The following is a 12436-nucleotide window of genomic DNA, read 5'->3' as shown; positions in this document are numbered from 1 at the left end:
CCAGCTGGCAGGGGGGCTGCTGCTGCAGGAGGCGAGTGTGTGCTGGCGGTCAGCACCCAGAGGGGCGTACGGGGCGTCCCCAGGGGCACTGGCGGCGGATGGGCGGGCTGTGCGAGGTCCTGGTGTGTGCGGGTGCCCGTGGTTGTCCCATGCACCCGAGGAGTCTTCCCGTATACCTGGGCGAACACTGGAAGGCAGTGGGCAGGTGCTGAGTCCGAGGGAGAGGCCGGCATTGGGAAAGGAGCAGAAGTGAAAGTGAAAACCCCGGGGCCTCTGGAGTTGCAGGGTCAGCCTCCCGGGCTCTGTCCTGAGGGCCCTGGCCCTCTGAGGAGGAATCTAAGGTGGGAGACAGGAGAGGGATCCTCTCTTCCCTCGTTAACCCCTTGGTGCCTGAGCTGGGACCTGGGCAGCCAGGCCAGATGGGGAAGGTGCAGAAGGGAGTGGGCCAGATCTGGTTAAGAGTGCGATGGACGAGGTCAGGGCGCTCCTTCTGCAACTCACAACTCTGCTTCCCCCGCTGCCGCTGCCCACTCCCACCACCACAGGCCCCAAATGCAGCGGTAGTGCCAGGCCCAGCTGGAACCCAGCTGCAGGGGCCAGAGATGCTAAAGATCCTGCAACACTCTGGTCACCTGACGGGAAGGGCCGGCTCATCGGAAAAGACCCTGATGCTGGGAAAGACCGAGGGCAGGAGGAGAAGGGGACGACAGAGGAGATGGTTGGATGGCATCACCGACTCGATGCACATGAGTTTGAGTAGGCTCCAGGAGTTGGTGATGGACAGGGAGGCCTGGCGTGCTGAAGACCATGGGGTTGCAAGGAGTCAGACATGACTGAGTGGCCGAAGAACAAAGGGGACCGGACCCCTCAGAGTTGCCACCTCCTGCGCCCCAGGGGTGTGCGCGCCCGTCCCTCCCGGCCCCCCGCCACTCTTCACTGCGCCCACCCCGTGCCCTCGCTGCCCAGTGGGAGCACGTGCCCTGCGGTGCCCCCCGCACGCCGCTTACACGCTCCCTCACCTGGGCTAGCATGGTTCCTTTCCGCCTCGCTCCCCCTGCCGGCCGCGCCTCCGAGAGCGAGAGGTGGGAGTCGGGCTGGGCGCCACCAGAGCCCAGGGAACCAAGAGCCCCTCCACCTGGGACGCGGGCGGAAGACGCCCGCCTTCCCCACGCCAGTCAGCAGGATGGAACAGGATGAAACCACATTACAGGCCCTACGAGCAAGGCTCGCATGGACGCCCAGCCCAAGGTGGGGGTGGGGCCAGAAGGGAAGCCGAGAGCAGAGGCAGCTTGCGGGAGGGAGCGCGCGGCCACCCCCTGCTTCTCGGGGCTGCTCTGGGACGAGCCCCAGCCGCACTCACCCTCGCCCCCAGCATCCTAGCTGGGAGGTTCAGTCCCCAGCTCTTGAGGGGCAGCCCGGGGCGGCTGGGCGGCACCCAGCTCCTCCCTGGAGCACACGTAGGTCCCCAGGGGAGCCAGCAACACCGGGGTCCACACGTCACTCCCACCACCGAGCAGGCACATCCACGGCGTCCGCCCCGGCGCTCTGCGCACCCAGCCCTGGGAGGACCGGCGGGCGCTTGGGTGTCGCTGTGCTTGAGTGCTCCGGGACACACGATGGGCTCCACCTGTGCCCCCCGCCTGGGTCTCTGGCCACAGCGGGGCCCAGGGGCCAGAGCGCAGAGCTGGGCAGCAGCTGCCACAGCGTTCCGGAAGAGCGGGCCGGGCTTTCCTCCGCCCGGCTCCTCTGTTTCAGGACTGGTTCGCCGGAACGTTCCCCACGCCCGCAGTTCCCCTGGCCCCGCAGGAGGCCGACCCCAGAGCAGCCTGCACAGTCACTCCCCCGCCGGGGGCAGTGCAGGGTCTCGGGAGGCCAGCGGGGACCAACCTTCGCTGGAACTGGGGTGTCTCTCTCCTCCTCTTCGCCTGCCCTCCCCCGGGTGCCTGCTCAGGACCTTGGCCCCTGGGCACGTCCTACCTGCCTCCCTCCAGCCAAGGTGCTGCAGCTGCAATGCCAATAAAGGCGGCTTTCTGGGTGGCCCTCGTGGGCACGAATGGGCAGCGACCCAGAGCCCCGGAGGCGGGCGGGAGGCCCCCTTCTCCCCTAGCGTGGCAGAGGCTGGAGGAGCAGGAGAGGACTCTGGGCTCTGCTTGCATAGGGAAGCGGCGCAGTCTGAGCCGGGCTCCCACACACCCAGCTCTCGGCCCTGGGGTCGCCTGTCGGGGAGGGGGAGTACAGACCTTCAGGCCCCAGGGCAGGGCTGGGGCTGGGAGGAGAGGCTGGCAGGCAAGCTGCACCATTCATCCCGGGTGAGGGCGGCTTCCCTCCGCTGCACCCACCCTCCCCCCACACCCCATCCCCTCCCCCACACCCTCTCCCACACCTACCCCTCCCCCACACCTGTCCCCTCCCCCACCCCTCCCCCACCCCATCCCATCCCCCTCGCCGCACCCCATCCCCCCTGCCCCCACCCCCACTGACCTAGTCTCTTGTGACACCACCGGGGTTTGGAGAAACCGCACTCCCAGCCAGCCTGGGGGCTCCTTGCACTGGGGCCAGGGGCAGCTCTGTTGGCCGCTAATTGCCCCCAGGCCCTTGGCGCAGGGTGCCCCCAGCTGAAGCACGTGTCCCTGCCAGCCCCCCGGGGTGGGGGGCTCTAACTCTGAGGTCCGGCGGGTGCCCCGTGACGGGCCCTGAGACCCAGGTGTACACTGGGGTTCACATGCGGGGCCTGAGCATCCGAGGAGGTGCTGGTGAAGGCTGGCACCACAGCAGCCTGGTGTGTGCTCCTCACTGGCTTGCAGGTGTCTGAGTGGGGTGAGCTGAGCTCCTGTGTCTGGGGGGCTGCCCCCACCCCTTCTGCGGCATCACCTGGAGCTCTTCCTGGCCCCTGGGGGCGGGTGACTGCAGTGTGAACACAGGGCAGTGACTGGGGGGCGGACAGACAGCACCGAGCGGCTCACAGCGCTGTGACCCCAGCCCCTCGGAGCCGGGAGGGTCGGTCGGGTCTGCGAGGCTGGTTGCACCTCCGCCCCCACCCTGAGGGTGCTCCTTCCAGGCCCAGGAGGACAGAACGGAACCGGAACCGGGGAGACAGTGAGGAGGGGCTGGGCCGGCCAGACCCGGTGTCACCACCGCCCCCGCAGCCTGGAAGTCCGCCACGGCCGGGCCCTCTCCGATTTCTGGGCCTGTTGATTTAGCTGCCCACTTGGCGGGAGGACCCAGCTGCCTGGAGAGCTGGCTGTCCATCTGTCTGTCCTCTACTGCCACACCGGCCCCTCGACCCCAGGCGCTGTCAGGCAGAGACGAGGCTCAGAGGCCCCGGGGACCTAGATTGAGGCCCTGAGGCTTCCGCCTCTGTCATTGGAGGAGGGACAGGCCCCGCTGGGGGTCTCTGCTGGGGGCGAGGGGCAGGGAGCTGGACGCCTGAGACCGTCTCCTCAGGCCCCTCTGGTGGGCGGGGGACCTTGACTGTGCACACGCCGGTGAGTGTACACTCGCCACACACGTAACACACCCACAGACGTGCGTGCACACCGCACACTCTGCTACACACGCGTGTAGCGACACGGGCCGGAGCGCGCGCATGGGCTCGTAGAACACGTACGCACAGGAGCACGTGCAGGTGTCCCCATGGCCCCCGTGGGGAATCGTCACTGTCCGGGGCGCTCAGCTCAGTGAGTCGGGGGGCCTCGGCCTCACCCGGCTTGGATGAGGTCCGTGTGGAGCCCTGGGCACCCCGAGGTGAAGGAAGGTCCGAATGTCTCGGCCTGCTCTTGCGGGTTGATGTCCTGAAGGTGATGCCCTCAGACCGCCCTTCTTGAGGGCGGGTCCGATGGCAGGGACAAGGCCCTGGGCACCCGGGACAGGAGCGGGTCACTCTCCGGGGACCTTGCCAGGCAGGTCCCCAGGAGGCCAGCCTCCCGGCTCAAGCCGCAGGCCTGAGTCGGGCTTGGTGGACAGGTGGGCTCCAGGAAGCAAGACTTGGGGGTAGGGCTGATGGACAGTGGCCACTGGGCTGGGCCCAGCACCTCTGGTTACAGGGCCGAAGCCTAGGGCTGTAACTCTACGTTTCGAAACTTAGAGCAGTTAGACTAACCAAATATGTCAGACTGGGAATTTTCATGAGAGGCTTGATCCAGTTGGTAATTTAAATTCAAGCTGTTCTCGCTGCGACAGCCCCAGGCAGGAGTCTGGCCTGAGTCGGTGAAGGGTCGGCTCCAAGCTCGAGCCCCCTCTGCGTTCCCCAGAGCGACCTTTTGCCCAGAAGCTGAACCGGCACAGAGGCCTGGCTTCCGAGCACTGTGCCCACGGCCCCGGGCAGGCTGCCTCACGCTCGCCTCACCCGGTGCCTGGGGGCTGACGGCAGCGGGCAGGCCGACTGGGCCGGCTGGGACACCGTGCGGGCGGCGGGGACGCTGCTGTCGCGGCGGAGTCGTGTGAAGGCAGAGGGGCCTGGGTGGCGAGGCTCCAGGGCCTGGACCCCTGGGCGGCCGGGCCTGGCGGGGCGGCAGGGGCAGCCAGGCCCCTCGGCCGCGGGCTCGCCCAGGAGACGGCGGGGTCAACGTTTTGAAGGGGTGGGCCTCTCAAGCTGGCCGAGCTGGGCCGGACAGTGTGGCCTGCAGCCAGTGTGCTCCCCACACCTCCGGTCCTGGCTGAGCCAGCTCCCCCGGCTCCCGAGTGGTGCTGCTCTGCCCAGGCCCACCACCGCCCAGCCGGCCCCCCAGGACCGTGGCAGGGCGGCCGCTGCGTCTGTGGGCCTGGGGACTGGGCAGGAGTTCGGGGCGGGGGCGCCTGGCTCTACCCCCAAGGGCCACTCGAGTCCCCTCCGCCCGGCTTCCCTGCCCGGCCCAGATGTCCACAGTGGCCCTGGGCTCCCGTGTCTGCGGGCGCCGCCCCGCCCCGCCGCAGCCAGACAAATCCCTTTCCTCCTCCGCAGCTCTGCAGAACCAGGTTGGAATTTCTCAAAAGCAAACAGCTCAGAGCTGTGGTTTTGGGAGCCGAGATTCCTCCTGTCTTGTCTGAGGCAGCATCAGGCAGGCTGGACGGGGCCCACGGCCGAGCCCCTGGGACCCCACGAGGACCGGCCCGGGGCTGCAGCCCGCGCTTGGGCAGAGAGGACCCCAGATGTGGACAGAGCCTGCTGCGGGGCCGCCCGCGGGCCGCCGGCTCCGTGGGTGAGCACCGGGGGGCGGGGCTCATGGCGCCAAGGCTGGGTGCGTGGGAACATGGGGGTGGGGGCCCCCCCGGAGAGCACCTCGAGGGGCCCGCGGGCTGGGCGAGGGGGGAGGGGGCTCTCGCCAGGTGGTCGTAATCTCCTCAGTGAAATAGGAGTCGGGGTGGGCGGGGGCGGCGGGCGCCTGAGGGGCAGGAGACAGCTGCGGGGAGGGGGCGGCCTGGGGCCCTGCGCGCGGGCCCACTCCCACAGGCGCGGGCGTCTGCTCCCCCCGCACGACCGACCCTGCGGCCCACGAGGCTGAGAGGCTCTGGGCTACCCCCAGGGCCGGCCCTTCCCTCGGTCTCCCCTGAAGCCCCCCACTCGGGCCGTCCGGCCTCACCAAAGCCATCGGGCCCCTCGGGGGTCCTCGTCCGCGTGCAGGGCACGGGGCGGGCCTGCCAGGTGGGCACCCTGAGCCCGAGGGCCCGGGCAGGGCCGGGTGGATGCCCCATCCAGCGAAGCGGGTGCTTGGCACCAGCTGTGCAGACAGACAGACAGACAGACGCAAGCTTTCACCAGCCTCTCCTGCCGGGGTGCCTGCCAGAACCCAGAGCACGGGCCGCCCGCGCTGGGTGGGGTGTCAGCGGGCGCCGGGCTGTCTCAGGCCCGGCTGGGATCGGCCGGGCCCCGGGGCCAGTGGGAACCTCCGAGGTGCCGCCTGAGGAGACCGAGGCAGCCCTGGCCAAGCCCATGTGGCATGCGGGCGTCTGCGGCCCTGGCCTGCCCCTCTCCAGAGCGCCTGCCTGGCAGGGTCCCCGCCCTGCGTCCCCCTTGCCCGGCTCTGTGCCCCCAGCCCTGTGCCCCCAGGCCCTGCCCGCCCGGAACCCCGGGCTCAGTGCCCTGGCCATCCCCTCACGTGGCCGCGGACGTGGCTGCCCCGAGTGCCTCGCCTTCCCTGTGCGCTCAAGATGGGACGCTATTAGTCATGCTCACCTCACCGTGGAGGGGATCTTGCAGATTCTTTCTCAACCTTTGCCTCCAGCAACAGAAGGAGGAGGTGTCCTGCAGAGACTGCCCCGGGCGGGTGGGCACCCCGGGCACAGGGAGGAGTGCACTGGAGGGAGGTGCTGCTCCCAGTGGAGACGCGTCCGGATGGCCAGGGGGACATGGGGTCTGGAGGGGGTCTCTCCCAACTCCAACTTTCAGCCTCTGGCTTCGCAGACACAGCCTGTTCTCTGCGAGAGGGCTGCCCCGCGACATGTGGCCCCAACGCTGTGGCCTCCCAAGCCTGCCTCCCTCATCCGCAGACCCAGGCCCGGGCGGAGGGGAGTGACCGCGGTATAGACGGCGGATGAGGGCAGCCTCAGGCAGCACTGGGGACGGACGTGTCCCCGCTCAGCCTGGGGGGCCCTCGGGGGTCGTTGAGAACCGATGGCTGACCAAGGGCCCTGGGCACTGGCGTGAGCTCTCCGCTGGGCCGCGGCGGTCACCCCTGAGGGGCTGCGGGGGCTGCACCCGCCCTCTTGGTGCAGCGTGTCACCGCCTCCAGTCCACGTGCGCAGTCTCTTCCGAAGCGGCCCCGGCTCCTGGCTCTGATCTTGCCGGACGTCTCCAGAGAGCTGCCTAGGTGCCCCCAGACCAGCCCGTCCCACCCCCCACTCCCTGCCGGTTGGCCTGTGGCCTGAACCCAGGCCCAGCGCGGTTGCAGCAGCCGGCGCAGACGTCCAGCGTCGGGCCTCTTGGGCTTCTGAGCAGGGGACCCCCCACCTGGGGGCAGCTGACACCTGAGCCCCCGCCCAGAGGCAAGGGCAGGGGTGAGCGACCTGACTGGCCACGGCCGCCGTGGGGGCTGGCAGAGACGCCCAGCGCCCCTCGCCCTCAGAGCGGGCGAGGCCCTGCCCATGGTGGCCCCAGCTGCCCACCGCCCGCCCAGGCAGAACGGCCATTTCCTCCGGCTCACGCCCCAGGGAGCGACACGGAGCCGGCAAAACAAACAGGCCGCTGCTCCCGCAGCCGCGGCCGCTGACTGATGGCTGGAGGGACTGGCCGTGCTGACGGACGGCCGCCCATCATGTGTGGGCCAGGGGCGGGGGCCCGTGAGGCTGCGGACACAGATGCACTCTCGCGAGCTGGGTGCTGGCCTCACCCCACCCTGAGACCCTCTGGGGCCGGACGACCCGACGGTCTGAGTCCCGGGCCGGTCAGTGCCCAGCTGCAGTCCCCCAACGTGCGCCCAGCACAAGGCAAGGTGTCCGCTGGCAGGGTCCTCATGGCCTCTCCGAGAGCGCCAGGGCCGCCTCCCCAGCCTTCTGCACTCAGGCCTGGCCGGGCTGGCCCCCCAAGGCCATGGTCAGCCTCTCTGTGTGCCAGAGGGTGGCCACGGGGCCCGGCGTCCGCTCCTAGAGCCCACTCAGGGCAGGTGCAGCATGCACGCTGACGGGGGACGGCAGAGGCCCGGGTTTCGGGGTGAGACCGGGCCGGGTCCAGGTGCTGCCCACAATGCCCTGGGGCGTCTGCCCGCGTTGGTCCGGCTCCAGCTTCCCTGGCAGCCCCCGTGTCTGTGTCCGGGCGGGATGGTCACCTCGTCTTACAGACAGGGGAACCAAGGCTTGGGGGTTCCAGCAGAAGGGACCACAGGCCAGGCCCGGGTGGGGCCCCGTGGGCACAGCTGATGGTGACCACTCCCTCTGATGGTAACCCCGTGGGCAGGGCCTCGCAGAGACCGTGGATGACACGCCTCCAGTCTGGGCGGCCCAGGGACCTTCCGGCACTGACCGCCAGCCACCTGCAGGGCCCGAGGGACACCCAGACCCCCGGCCTGAAGCCTGCCGCAGTCCAGGCCACCCAGCTGATGACCGGCCAGAGAGGAAGGGGCAGCTGAGGCCAGGCCTCTGACCCCCAGCCGCCCGGCCCACCGGGAGCTCGTCTGGCCAAGAGGAAGTTTCTGAGACCCCCCGTTTCCTGAACCTCAGGGCGGGCAGGGCTGGGGCCGCCCACTTCCCTCCAGAGCCCCCAGCCCTGCCCTCAATGCCTCCAAGCCGGCCTGAAGGCCCCGCACCTCTAGCTTCCTGGGGCGGAGGCGGGCAGGGTGGCCCGGCGACTTGCCCTGATCTGGGGTCAGCAGGGGCAGGAAACCCCTTTGGACAGGGCGTGAGGGTCCTGGGCAGAGAGAGAGAGAGGGCTGGGCCAAGCTGCCTTCCCCCCGGGTGAGGCTGCCCACAGGGCAGGGTCGTGACCTTTTCCTTCGTGCCCTTGAGACCCAGGCAGGCCCACTGTTTCAGGGCCAGCCCAGTGAGTGCCAGGCGGGCCGACCTCCACCGTGTCCAGGGAGATGGTCTGAAGCAGCGGGCAGCCCCCGGGGCCGGGCCAGGGACCGCCGAGGTCAGAGCCGCCCCGGGAGGCAGGCTGAGTGGCAGCAGGTGGTGCCAGAGCTGGGGTGCTCAGGCCCGTGGGCTGGGGAATCTGGTCTGTTCCCGCTGGGTCTGGGGCAGGAAGTGGGGCCCTGGGCTCCAGCGTGGATGGGGTGGGCTCCGCGGGGCCGTTTCCTCCTCAGGAACATCCTGCCAGGCAGGCGGCAGGAGGGAGGATGGCTCAGTCCGGGCGGCAGGAAGGGCCCGGGGCTGGGCGTCCCCTCGGGCGGGGCCCTGGGGGGTCCAGGCAGAGAATGGCCTCGTGGCCAGCTGAGCCCTGGATCTGGGAGGCGGGCCGGGCTTCCCCCAGCCAGGAGTGGCCAGAGAGCCCGCGGGCAGCAGCGGAGCCCGGGCAGGCAGCCCAGCCTGCTGCCCTGCTCCGGGCCCCGGGTGGGGGTCGGCAGCCCGCCCTCCACTGCCCCCCGTCCACGGCCTAAATATAACCCGGGCCGGCGCCTGCCCGGGAATAGAGACCTCCGTCAGCCCCCAGCAGGTGCTGGTGGGGAGAAGGTCAGCGTGACGGGCGGGGTGCCCGGTGGGCGGGCTGCCCGAGGTGGGTCATGTGAGTGTCCGGTGGTGAGGCTGCGGCGGGGCGGCGTGTCCTCCTGGGACAGCTGGGTGCCCGGCCTGTGCTGCCTGGGGCTGGCCGGCCACTGCCCTCTCCCGTGCCCCACAGCCGAGGTGCAGGCCCCAGGAAGGCTGGGGCACCCCCTGGCATGTGGATGACGGCCCAGCACACGGGGCTCTGCCCCTGGGGCCTGGCACCTTCTGGCCCCACATGGTGACAGACCGCCCGCCTGGCCGCGCGTGGTCGCTCGGAGCCTGCAGGGTTCCCATGCCCTCCACCCTGGGCCCACCCGTGTGTCTGCCCACTTCCCCCAACTCCTCCAGGCTCTTCTGAGCTGGACCCCTCTGGACCTCACCCCCTGCCTCAGCCTCGAGCTGTTCCAGACGGCCGGGGGGGGTCCTGGCCCCACGCCCGGGGGTCAGGGCTCCCAGGGAGGCAGGGGCCTGGTCCATGGCCGGAGCCCAACCCCAGAGTCCACGGTGCGCCCCCCACCTCTCCGCTGCCCTCCCCAGCCCCTCGGGACGTCCTGGGCCCCGGGCCCTGCCCCGGCCCGGTCCCGAGCCCAGCACCACATCCCTGCGCCGGGCAAGCTCCGGACCCCCTGAAGCTGGTAGAGGGGGGCCGATCAGGGGCTCAGCATTCTGCATTCCCAGGGGTGACTCGTCCAGCCTGACCCTCGGGGTCCCAGGAGGGCAGGACCCAGCCCCACGGCCAGACCTGCGCTGGTGGCTGGACACGCTGGAGGTGAGGCTGCGCCCGGCCCTGCTTGTTTATTCTGCATCTCGTTTTTCTGGTTTGGAGCCTGGGAGCCCAGGCAGGGTCGGGGGCCTGGGGACAGGGAGGTAGGGAAGGAGGGGGGCCCCGCAGCCAAGCAGCGAGGGAAAGGGTGGGCCCGGGGGCAGAGCCACCCCCGAGCCCCGCCCACCTCGCCCTCCCCGTCTGCGCCCACGTCACCTGCAGACGGCCACCGCGTGGGCATCCCCGGGCTCAGCCCGCCCCCCTCCCCGTCCGCGCCCACCCCCGTCCACCCACTGGCCTGAGTGCACGCTGCACAGAGGCCCTGGACCCCGTCTCCAGGGGGCTTCCGGGTCACGGGGTCAGGAGAACCGGCAGGTTGCAGAAAGCAGGCGCTTGGGTCTTGGTCCCTCGGGGACGGCAGGCAGGGGGCAGTGCCTCAGGGCCCTGGAGTGTGGAGCTACCACTGGGGGCCTCCCACCCACACGGCATCCGAGGGCTCCTAGGGGCTCCTGGAGCGGTGGTGGGCACCGGCTCTGACCATCCGGAGCCAGTGGCTTCCAGGGAGGGGCTGGCCTGTGGGCTTCAGCCCTGGTGGGCACAGCCCCCCAGCCACAGCCTGGTGGGGCCGTCAGGCAGGGTCTGCCCACTGGGCCTGGTAAGAAGTGGGAGCCCTGAACAGCTGGCAACCCTTCTTCCAGGCAGCCCAACCAGATCTCCTCAGCACTCAGGACACCGGGGCTCATCACCGCGGACTTTGCACCTCAGGGCCAGCGTAGCCAAAGCAGGCGGCGTATGTCTGCCCACACAGCTGGGGCCTGGGCCTGGCAGTGGGGGCCGCCTGACAGGGTGGGGAGGGGGTGGGGAGGGGGTGGGGCCCGGCCCGGGGGTGCTTCTGTGCCCGATGGGTCCCTGGGCGTAGGGTTGGGGGTGTGGCCGAGCCCCACCCGCTGGGACCAGACCAGGGATTCAGCACAGGTGCCTGGAAGGCTGGGGGCCCAGCTGTACCAGCGCCCCGAGCACGTCTTAGAGCCGGGGCCCTTAACACCTGTCCTCCCTAGCAGGGCCCAAGCCCTCCACCCTGCAGTGTCCCACCCCCACCCCTGGGCACTCCAGGCACTGGGGACTCGGGAAGAAGACGGCCCCTCTGAGCTCAGAGGGCCTGGGGCCTGGACCCCTCAGCATCCAGGCCCTGGGGGGCCCCTTCTTGTGCTGAGGTTAAGAAGAAAGGGATTGACTTGCCCACATCCCTCGCGTTGCAAGGCAGGTTCTTTAACCAGCAGGCCCCCGGGGAAGCCCCGGCTGCTCCCCCCACCCGCCCCGGATGCCCTGTTCTCGTGCCTGCAACCCAGGCCGGCACGGCCATCCATCCCAGATCTCCCCGCCCCGCAGGCCACGAAGCCTGGGGTTCCTCAAGCCCTGGGCTCTATCCAGGGGTCAGAGCAGCCCACGGACCCGCCACCCTGACGGCAAGCAGGCAGGGCAGACCGCGGGCACCCCCCACTCCCAGGTCAGGAGATGCTAGTCCTTGGGGATCCGGAGCTTCTGGCAGGCCTCGCAAGGCTCCAGAGGCCAGCGAGAGGGGCCAGCAGGCTGGGGGCCCATACCAGCCCCCCATGTCCTGAAGCTGCCCTGACTCTGGCCCCTCAAGGGGGCTCCAGGCTCAGTGACCCCCATCACCGGGAGCTGTGGCCCGGGGGGCTAAGGTTGGCTTGTGGGCGGGGGTGACCTCTGAGGCCGCTCCCCCTCCACGAGGCCCGGGCGGGCGCCTCAGCTCAGCTTGGGTTCCAGAAACATTTGCTTTAAGTCTTAAAATATCAGGTTCCCACATCACGGGATTCCCTGGGGGCCACCGGGCAGGCAGGAGGGACTGAGGAGTGAGAGGATCCCCCCACATCCCCCAGGCCTCACCCCAGCAGCCTCTCTGTCAGGCCCTCGGCCGAAGCCAGCCGAGCACTGGGGGTCGGCCTTCTGGGGGGAGGGCCTGCGGGGGAAGACCCCAGGGTGCCCACAGCAAACCCCGCCTCTCTGGGCTCCTCTACGCTTCAGAACCCTTCCCTGGGGGAAGCGTGGGTCCTGGCAGCCCCACAGTCCCCTCGAGGGCAAACTCCCTGCAGCAGGGCCCCAGGAAGGGTGCAGCCAAGGACGGGCCAGATGGGGAGAGGGGCCCGGGAACCAGCCTCGTCCTCTGGGCCGCGGAGCCTGACCCGCCTCAGGGCTGGGCGGGAGGAGCCCTGGACAGAAGGTGGCGTCAGGTGAGTGCTGGGCCCACATCCGGGTGGCTCTCAGGGACAGGGGCGCTCGCTTGGGGTCCTGAAGGATGAGTAGGAGAGTTCTGGGCTGGGCCTGGTTCTGGTTGTCGGGCTCCCCGCACAGAAGGATCAGACTGGGGGGTCTGGGCTGGGGCTGGGCTGGTGGGGCTGGACGCAGGCAGCGGGTGACTCGGGCGTTCAGGTGAGCCAGGCTCCAGGGCCCGGCAGGCGCAGGGGACAGGAGAGTCCTCCTGGGTGACTGCAGCAGAGTAAAGGTGGCTGCCTCTCCTGCCGCAGCCCCAGGGACCACCGC

This window comes from Bos taurus, chromosome 17 (assembly GCF_002263795.3).
Source record: "Bos taurus isolate L1 Dominette 01449 registration number 42190680 breed Hereford chromosome 17, ARS-UCD2.0, whole genome shotgun sequence".
Classification (NCBI taxonomy): Eukaryota; Metazoa; Chordata; class Mammalia; order Artiodactyla; family Bovidae; genus Bos; species Bos taurus.
The sequence above is the reverse complement of the archived record's forward strand: the minus strand, read 5'-3'. Positions refer to the sequence as shown.